The sequence below is a fragment of the Dendrobium catenatum genome, unplaced genomic scaffold (assembly GCF_001605985.2).
Source record: "Dendrobium catenatum unplaced genomic scaffold, ASM160598v2 fragScaff_scaffold_793, whole genome shotgun sequence".
Lineage (NCBI taxonomy): Eukaryota > Viridiplantae > Streptophyta > Magnoliopsida > Asparagales > Orchidaceae > Dendrobium > Dendrobium catenatum.
In genome coordinates, this window is record NW_021319255.1 from 1,009,732 (window position 1) to 1,020,767 (window position 11,036).

Consider the following 11,036-nt stretch of genomic DNA (forward strand, 5'->3'; position numbering starts at 1 on the left):
AGTCAAATCATTTGAAAAAATATTAAAATAGAATACACTTAAAATATATTATCATTCATGATTTTAAATTCATAATTATTAAAAATATTAAAATGTTATATCTCAATATCTTATAACAATTAATTATTTATCATCTTTCTTCTAATTTCTCAATTTTTAATTGTTTTATTAAAAAATCACTTGAATAATAATTATTTTTCTCTCATCCATGATAAACTAGTCAACTCGTGAGCCCACTTGTACCTATAGAATAAAGCTTGAGCTCTAGTTTAGACTCGATTAATTGATCAGGCTTTTTTTTTTTTTTTTGAGAAAATTAGGGGCAATAATGCCCAATTTTCATTTACAAAAAAAACTTCTTAAAAGAACTTACAATTTTTGAAAAATACAAAAGTTACAAAATACAAAATACAAAAGTTACAAAAAAAAAAGTTACAAAAAAAAAACAAGAAAAAACTTACAATTTTTGAAAAAAAAAATTAAAAAAAAAAACTCTTAAAAGAACTTGACTTAAATAGAACTCAAGAAAAGAAAAGCTAAAAGATGCAAACAAACAGAAAAACAATCATGCAACCCGAACCCAAAGAATTGATGCAATCAAAAGCAAATACTGAAGAATCAGGACCTGTAAAAAACAACTCAAGCCAGCAATTAATCAACTAAGATAAGTCAAAAAATGGCAGGCACAAAATATAATAAGAACTGATTCAAGTTCGACTCAACTCGGCTCACTTGAACTCAATCTATTCCAATTTGAACTAATTATTCAGACAAATATGTTCAAACCCGAACAATAAATTTTTTGGCAGCTTAACATAAATGTCGAGAAGCGTGGGCTGTTCAGCTCACGGAAAGTACAAATTATCACTGATTCCAACGCCTCCTCTGCCGGCATAAGAGTAGCCATGGTGGGCCTGTAAAATTTCTTTTTATAAGTTTCTTAACGTTCTCACAAAAGGCCGAACCCAACAGTGGACTTGGTCAAGTTGGCCCACTAAGGGCTCAATTATCGCTTTCAATTAATATAATCATACATATAGCGAAGCACATCTAATTACTACAGGATTCGAATCTCTCATCTTTTCTTTTCAATATCAATGTAATTTATTCGGCAAATATGAAAAAAATTATAAAGATAACAGAGTTTAAAGCTAACATTAGATAATCTGAAATTCAAATCAGAATTTTAATGATTTGGTCTCCAGTTAATGTAATTATGGCTCAAGATTAATCGGGCTTAACTTGAGCTTAGTTAGTCTAACTATATGTTAGTTTAGCCTATTGTATTTGATATTAAAAAAAAATTATTCAATTTTAGCTAATTCTTAATTTTTCACTATAAACATATCATTTAGGAGCAATAGAGATGACGAAATTATGTGTCATTAAGGGCAATTTTGTTACTACTTTTTAAAATAGTTTTTTAATACAAAATTTTCTTAAACTTGAAATTTTTGTACTAAAAAGCTGCTTTAGAAAACAGTAAGAAAGTTGTTCCAAACAAAACTTTAGTAGCACAATATGAGTTATTTTTGGCTAGTGGGGAAGTTTGACTTAGGCTTCGTTTGGGACGGCTTTCTTACCGCTTCTTAAAGCCGCTTTTTATTACCAAAATTAAAATTTTTGTACTAGAAAGCGGCTTAAAGAAGCAGTAAGAAAGCCGTCCCAAACGAAGCCTTAGTTGGAAATTTTGTGCATATCATTAAAATCAATTTTATGTATTGTGATCTTCCATGACTCATTTATCTACTTGCATAAAAAAAAATTATGAGATAGTGATGAGGCCTATAACTATAAAATTTATGTGCCTCAAAGAGAAATTGGTTCCAAAGTCTCCCTTGATCCCGATTAGAGAGAAAAATAGGGCAACTAGGAGAAAGGGATAAGGGCTAATGAGCTAACGTGCCAATGAGCTTGCCTCGTTTCTCTCAAGATAGGGAGGAACACGCCATGCAAGTTTTGCCTCCTCTTCCTCTACCTATCTTGGGTAGGCTACATTCATACATAGTTGCTGCAAAGATGACAACAGGAGGATCACTAGCCTTATAGTCGGAGATAAGATGCAAAATAAGTATATATAAGCTCCAGTGAAAAATAAGATTACATAGAATCGTCTTAAATAATTCAATCACATAAAATATCAGTGTTCTGATAACTATATTCGAAGAATAGATGTATTAGATTCGACATATATTAGAAAAAACATATGAAACATACCTAACTATGTCTAGTGATCATATTTTAATTAAGACTTTGACTCCACCTCCAACTATGTCAAGAAAAAAATAAATCCGAATTTAATATGTGGGAAGAGCATTTAGATTTTTCATGTTATGTCAAAGTCAAATCACATGTATGCCAGCATGAAGTGACAGCCATTAACTACCTTAGTCCCCGAGTTCGGTAGCATTTCCCGCACAATAAAAAATTATTTCTGATTTATTATATATATTATGACAAAATTATAAGTAAGAATTTAATGCTGAATTATTAAAATTAAATCTTGAAAAAATCTTAAGGAGTTATTGGTTAGAATACGCATTTGATAATAAAATTAGCTGCAATACTCTATTAGATGAGAACGTTAAGCTAATTTTATCTTCTTCTTTTTTTTATCTATGTAAGGCAATTTTTATTTTTTTCAGTATTTTGATTTTTTTTATCCTAACTATAATTTTGAATTCATTTGAGACTGTTTTCTTACTATTTTTAAAGCAGCTTTTTAATATAATTTTTTCTTAAAACAACACAAAAAACAACTTCAAAAAAACAGAACCTTAATATTAATTTATTAAAAAGTTATGAATTTATTAAAATAATAGAAAGTCCTCACCTACCTTTGTGTATTATCATTGTTGTGCGACACGTGCGACCACTAATTTTCTTCTTCTTTCCTTCGACGTAGTATGAACCAACTAAGAAATGGAACCCTCCCATATATAGCTATATGAGCAAGTGTGAATTGAAGAGCTTTGTAGGGAGACAAGGTTTTATGAGTGTTTAATGTGAGAAGGTGCCAATATTTTGTTAGTGTTTGAAGATGACTAGACTTCTTGGAGTCATTTTTTAAAGGAAGAAATTAATTTAACATTTTAAAAATCAAAATCATTGATAAGTTTTATGATTGACATGACATTTCAATGCCGTATTTAAATTGAAAACTTTCAAAATTATTTCAGGATTGTTTAATATATATAGTTCTAGCAAATCTATTATAAAACTTCAACATCTCGATGAGATGAGCTCAACTATTCTAAAAGTATTTTGATACAAGTCCAAATAAACTCAAATAAAAAACTTGAAGTACGATTGAAAATATCAAAATATAAATTGAAAGAAGAAACATTCTCTGAATTACTGATAAAATAAGCGGTTCCAAAAGAGGAATTCAATGAGCTAAATTCCCCAACCCTAAAATGCTAAAAAAACAGAATATGATATATAAAATTAATACAAGTCATTCAACAAAGTATTTTGAAAATTTGACTAAAATTATAAATAGACCTCATTTACATAACGAGGAGCTTAGACTATGATTTAAAATTAGAAGGAGCGTGAAGATTTGAAAAACTCTAGAGCTACAATCGATGTTCGGCGCCAGCAATAGCTATCATCTGACCATCATCGTCTAAAGATTGTCGCAAGAATATGATATCCCAACTAATGACACCCAACTATGATCTCTACACTTCTATCACTCAACTAGGGTCGTTGACCACAATCTCAACTACAATCTCCATATTACAACTACACAACAATTAATGTCCATTTACTATCCCCGATAAACTTTGACATGAACATCGACACCAATGTCGATGCTTGCCAACTTCACCTGTCATCACCAACAATGCTAATGATATACACCTACGCTCTCGATGCACATCATCATCACACATCAATGACTAAAAGACTAATACATGCCATCAACATTTAAATTGCTAACTCGTGACATCAAGATTAACATCGATACCTGCCAACTTCATTTCCAACTATCGCTCACAATATCTATACATGACATATGCAAATGCATTTTGTCATCACCAACTTTAATTTCTAACACTAATAATAAGATTATACTATAATTATTGGTTTTGATCTTCTCCTCTTAAAGAAGAATGATCAAATATAATGGACTTTTGAAGACAATTTCACTACCTCAAGGCTCCTCCAACTTTTAAGTGAAATATTTCCTCCATAATTCATGTCTACATTAATGAAATCGTTTTAATTGAATAACACCCGATAAGTTTTTCTATTTTCTAATTTTGCCCATAAAAACATTGGTTTATATATGCTTGCTTGATTTTCATACAAAATTAGACACTATACAATTTTCTTCCATTACAAATATTCTAACACACAAAAATGGTTATTGAATTTATTTTAAATAAATGTAATAGAAATTTCAATTATTTAATTATACATTATATTAATCTAAAAATAGATTAGATATCATTAATTTTATTCTGATAAAATTTAAATCTTAATATTTAGTCCAAAAAGAATACCCTTACATAGTGGCTTAGGGCACCTGTTTAGACTTGCAAGTTCTTTTAGAAAGAGCAATTATTCTCATAACCTAATTTTATCAATAAATTATTACAATTCCACTTATTTATTTTACGAAAAAAATATATTATCTTTGTATCAATTAGTACCAAACTCCCAGTATGTAGCTTGGCTTGTCATCGATCTTTTAAGAAGAAATAGGATTTTTAACAAAATCAAAATATTTGACAACTACAAAACAAAAATCAAATTTCTTCTGAAAAATATTTCATTACAACACAACAATAACATCAAGCCTTTATCTCACTACAAGGAAAGTCAAATTCTAATTTAGATCTAATAAAAAATGGTCATTTCTAATATTTCCTAATCAAGTCTTTTTAGGTCTACCTCTACCTTTCTTAACATAAGTTATATCTAATACATCTACTCTCATAATCGGGTCATCAAAAGGCCGTCGTTTCATATGACCAAACCATCTAAGGCGACTCTCTCTAATCTTATCTGCCACCGGAGCTACTCCAACCTTTTCACGTATATTCTCATTTTTTTTTTTTTTTTTTTTTTTTAATCTCTAAGAGTAAAGCCACTCATCCACCTAAAAAATATTTCATTAATAAAACATAATAATAAGACAGTTTGGCAAATAAAAATATATTTCGATATAGAAGACAATGACAATGATAAGTTGAGGGTAAGTATAGATTACAATGCACTGTTGCAAACTTGCAATTGAAGTCTGACTTCTGATCTTTTACATTGAGATTCTATTTATGATAACTTTTAACTCCTATTTTTTAGATGCTTTTTAAAAAAATTCTTTATAAAACTGCTTTAAAAAACAATCTCAACCGAAACATCAAATAAAAGCATCGATCTAACTCAGAATAGCCCTAACGTTTCATGGTTGCAATTAGGAGAGTAGATGTATTAAATCTGACATATATTAAGAAAGGTAGATGCAAACCTTAAAAAAAAAACTTAATTATAAAGTATTAGATCTGACTTTTTCTTATTAGATGTAAATGAGGATTTGATTCATAATAGAACACAATGACGAAAAAAGATGGGAAAACCTGTATTGTGAAAGTAGGTATAATGAAAATTAAAATAATAATAAAAAAAATGTATACACATAACATAACATAGACAACATTACCCTCAAACTTTGCCTCCAGCATGAATTTCCGTCATCATAAACACCAATTTTGATGATAGGAATCATTTGGATTAAATTTGAGAAGTTTAAAAGTCAAATCAGATACATTAAATAGTATGTGATTAAAATGATTCCCCTTCTCCACCAACCCACCGTTTCCCCTAACTTCACTAACCTCAAACCAACTTGCAAGATAGTCTCTGATAGCCAATTTGCTGACAGGCGAGGCCTATCCCATGTAAACTTAACAAGCCTAACTACACCCATAACCTGGAGAAATTATTCTGTACGGACAACGCAGTTCATCGTCTAGAGACTAATCAGAATACATCAAATCAGCAGTACCGACATGGTACCGAGCACAGTACCAAGCGCGGTATCGAGCACAGTACCGAGCGTGGTACCGAGTTGGGGTGACGTGACGTATTCTGATTGGTCTCTGGACGACGTTCGGCGTCCGCACATAATAATTTGCCCATAACCTGAATATGACCTTGCTGCTGCTTGCAAGCAGAGAAAAAATGGACGAAGTTGAGTATTAACAGGGAGGCATTGAGAGTATTGAATCCTGTGAGTTGAACAGGGCTTTGTTTTAGCCTGCAGGAGGCATGGATGTGAGCAGTAGCTTGTAATGAAGATCTTCAGGGTGTTAAGATCAGTAGGGAGGAAGTGTCGATGGAGAAGGAGAAGGAGAATGCTTTGAGGCTTGTTGGTATTATGATTAAGCTTACACTACCGTTTGAGCTTTGAGTATGCTTCTTCGGTTTTTGGATTTGTCGTTGTTTATTTATTGAAATAAAAGGCTTTTTAGTATATTCCTATTCCTTCACGAGTACAAAGAATTCCCTCACTATATAGAATATAATAAGAATATTACAAAGTAATATTTTTGTAATTCCAACAATTAAATTTAGCCTATAATAACATTCCTAAAATACAAATATTTACAATCATATAATTTAATACTATAGCCTTAATTAGCACAATAATTATTATGACATACATCGAATTGATAGGTAGTGCTAGCATGGCAGGCATCTAATCAATGTTGTTAAAGAAGTTATGCCTCTTAATGAAAAAGATTATGAGGAGATCATTCACATGAAGTTGGTCCTTTTATCTTATTGATTACTAAAAGTATAAAGAAGAGTGAAGCTGACAAAGAAGTTTAGTTAGCTTAGAGGGATGAAAATGGAATAGCGAGAAGGTACAATGAAGGGATAACACCACTAGTAATTATAAAGTACTTTATAACTTGAAGATTGGTAGAAGTGGCATAATTCACAACACCGCCATTACAACATCAATGACAACACAAAGAGAGATTATTAGGTGCGGAGTGCGGATAGGAAGAACCGTCCGCACAAGTGTTATTCCACGCTAGGTACCGGTACCGCTGGGTACCCATATTTGTGCGGACGGTGCACACTCCGCACCTAATAATTTTTCCAACACAAAGGCTATAATTCATTGAGCATAATCCCAAATTAAGATTATTCTTTATTCTATTATGAAGATCATCCCAATAGTTGTGACCAATTATTTGTATTGATAGTATCAAATAGAGACAGCCCATGAAGACTACTACTACTATGTTAGTGATAGAGTTAAAGTGATTATATAGTTCAACAAGGTAACGCTAGTGTCATCTCAAGAATTAGTCCTCACTTTCCCACCAACATAACCAAGTGGATTATTGAACACATATGTTAGACATTGAAAGTGAAAGAGAATCATTTTAAGTTGATCAACATAAATCTCAATGTTTTGAACTGTGCCTATAACTCAAGACTCTTACTGCCAATAGAGGAACCCTTCAAGGAGATGATTTGGGTTGGCAACATAATCATGTTCGATGGCTAAGATCTCATTGGAGTTCATTCAGGATCTCCAAAAAGAAGACAAGAAATCAAAGAAGAGCATTTTGTATGAGAGAAAATAATGGAATGAATCTTATTTGGAGACATGTCTTTCAATGGAGCTCCAAATATAAAGTTTATAATATATGACAGAATCTCCTTTTTTTTTAATATAATTTTTCGACTTGTTCATTTTGTGAAAGAGAATGTGACTTTATATGCCCCATAATGCTTGAAAGTGGAGAAGTATGTCAATTGTTTCAATTCATAGGAAAATATGTTTGAAAGTTCAGTCCAAACTAAATTAACCATTTTTTTTATATGTGAAGTAATATTGAAGTCCTTGAGTGAAATCAAACCTTAAATCTAACATTAATTCAAAATTGAATTGAAAGAGGATCAAACTTATGTTAATGAAGGACATCACCGGACTGTGATGTATAGCAACATAACATGACGAGAGTTCGCTCGGGGCTCGCGGGCGAAACTGAGGAACTAGGTAACGGAGGTTTTGAAGCTGAAATTGGAATTGTTTACGCAAAAAATAAATCATCATTTTAGGCGGGTTCAATGTGGTCAACTGCATCAAGGTGTGTGTGGAGCCAATGTTTGGGGATGAGCCAACCGAGTGTGTAGGCGCGCATGGAATAGAAAGATGGGAAGAGGTCTTGAGCAAAGATGAGGGTAAATTTAAGGAGGTCGAAGTCGAAGGGAAATGGTAGAGTGGAATGGATGGTACCTAATGCAACAAAGTTAGTAGCAAGGGAGTTTGAAGTGTTGTGGCTAGGGGTTGTGAATGGACCAAACCTCAAGACTGGAGCGTGAAATAAGCTCATCGGAGAAGGCAACATGGATGATGGGGACATCAGTTGGAAAGTCTACCGTCGACGTGGCCGTAAATCAACGGCCACGATTTACCCGATGTACTTTTGATTTTATTCTTATCTACTTATTGATGTAATCTTTTTATTTCAGCATTTTTTCATTTTTACCCTTGCTTGAGGGATTGAGTCTTGTAGCCCATTAAGGGTATTTGAGTCCTTTTTTGCTTTAAGTTATTGTATGAGGCTATTTATAACACTAAACAATAAGGCGATAAAACCAGCTTAGGCTAAATCACATGCACAGAAGTTAAGGTAGTAAAACAATCAATTAATCTAACATTGCGTTCGTGGTTGATTTTCAACGATAATCCTTAAACTAACAATGAGATTAGTCACTAAGAGATACCCCTCACTCAACTCTCTAATATACTAGACTTTAGCGGAGAGAATTAACACGGTCCTAGTGAATCAAATTACAACCACAACCGAAGATGACTAGGAAGGTAAATGATTTAGAGGATTAGCTCACCGTTGTCAAGGCTTAGCAACCATCCGTGTTTATCGGAGTTTGGACTTTGGGACAGCAGGTAGGGGACTCCCGGAGGGTTTAACAGCAGTTCTTCTTACTAGAATTCCTGGGACAGCAATCTATCAATATCCAGAAATTCTGGACAGCAAATGGGGCCGTTCCAGCAACCTGGACATCAAACTACCTTGCTGAAAAGTGCAGGACAGCAACCTTCGAGGTGGACAGAACCCTGGGCAGCAGTTGTGGGGAGACTAGGGCTACTGGATAGCTGGCAGTGGCCTTCAAGTGGTGCAGAACAGCGGGTTGTCCTCTCTGAAATTCTGGGAACAGAACTCAATAATACCAAAGAATAGAAGAAATCGAGAGGGAGAAACATTGAGGGCCGGCTGCTGGGGTTGAGAGGGAATTACGGACTGTTTGAAAGGTTTAATGGAGGGAATTAATGTGAGTTAATTAGTTTGTGGAGAGAGGTAGGGTAGAGGGAAGGCCGGACATAGGGAAAGGAGGGGAAAGCATCTAGGTTCGATGTATGTGGTCCCCATGCAATCAATTTAATGATATGATTAAATCTGAATTAATTTCAGATTTTAGAGATTGAATGGGTTTCCAACAATAGGATTCATTAGTATGGGATTAATTTGAAATTTAAATAAGTTTGAATTCAAATCAAGAAGTTTCTATATTAATAGAAATATATTTTAGGAAAATAATTAAGGGGGGATTTGAATTTTGAAATTCAAAATCCATGAGGGATTTGGAGGGTAAATTTGAAAATTTGATTTCAAATTCAAAGAGGGTGAGACCCAAAGAGGAAAACACAAGGAGGAAGCCTAATAAAGGGGGGGCCGGCGGCATTAAGTGGGGGAGGAGGATTGTGGGGAGGAATTTAAGGGTTTCTAAAATAACTCATGGGAATTAGGAAAGACATTAAGAAATCAAATCTAATTTGAATTTCAAATATGATTGATTTTATGCACTTTCCTAATTAGGATTTGCAAATAATGAAAGTATTTGAAATTTGAAATTCAAAATTCAAATTTCAAATAAAATTAATTTCTTTCCTTTCCTCTTGGAGTTAATTTAGGAGGGTAATTATGACGATTGGAATCATCATAATGGAATGGGCAAGTCGGGAGGCCGGCGGCAAAGAGGAAGGGGGCGGCTAGGTGTTGGGTTGGATGAAGCTATGGTGGCGGGTGGGCTTGAGGTGGAGTTGTGGGGTGATTTGGGCGGGGAAGATGGCCGGCGGTGGAAGCTAGGAGAAGTCGGCGGATGGGGTGGAGGAAATGGAGGATAAGATGAAGATAAATTAAAACCACGAGTCGCGAACTCTTTCAACGACTGGTAGGTATTGCGTGTAACAGCAGTTTTGCACATATCGTCCAGGCCGAACATGGATCGTCCTGGGACGATCAGTTCACAATTTGTTCCAGAATCTGTACAGAAGTTACAGGAATGATTTCCTGTAGGGATCGTCCGGGCCGATCTGGGTCCCGGGACGATCAGTTCATGGCAAAAGTCAGAGAGCAAATCGTCCAGGAAATTAATTATCGTCCTGAGAAATCGTCCCAGGCCGATTGGATTTTTGTTCAGATCGTCCAGGACGATCGTGCGATCGGCCGGGCCGATCAGACCAATATTTAGCTGAAATCAGCTCATTTTGAAGAGAGAGAAAATCATAAAATATCTAAATTCAGTTTGAGGAGAGAGAAAGTCGAGGAGAAAATTGAAAAAGTTGATTTTTGGGCGACGCCGGACCATTTTCGTCCATCGAGACAGTTCAAGAAAGTGTTGTACGCAAGGTAAGGCACATTCCGCCTTTCTCAATTTTCAGAACGGTGAAGTTTGAACGAGTTTTCTGTCCGGATTTCGTTTTCGTTAGCGAATTTTGTCCGTATTTTCCGACTAGTTCAGTTTTTACCGCGTAACTTTTGGTATGTTATTGAAGTGCCGAGTGTGCACGTTTTGATTATTTTCTGGAGAATTTTGACCGGGTAATTTTGATTCGGTGGTGTTTTCTTTCGACTGTAATTTTTGATAATTTCTGAATTTGTCTGGGCAGTAGAATAAAAGTCTTATAATATTGTTGTGAATGTTCTGTGGTAATTTGGTGAAATTCTGATTTGGTGAATTTTGTGTAAATTCCGTATACTGCC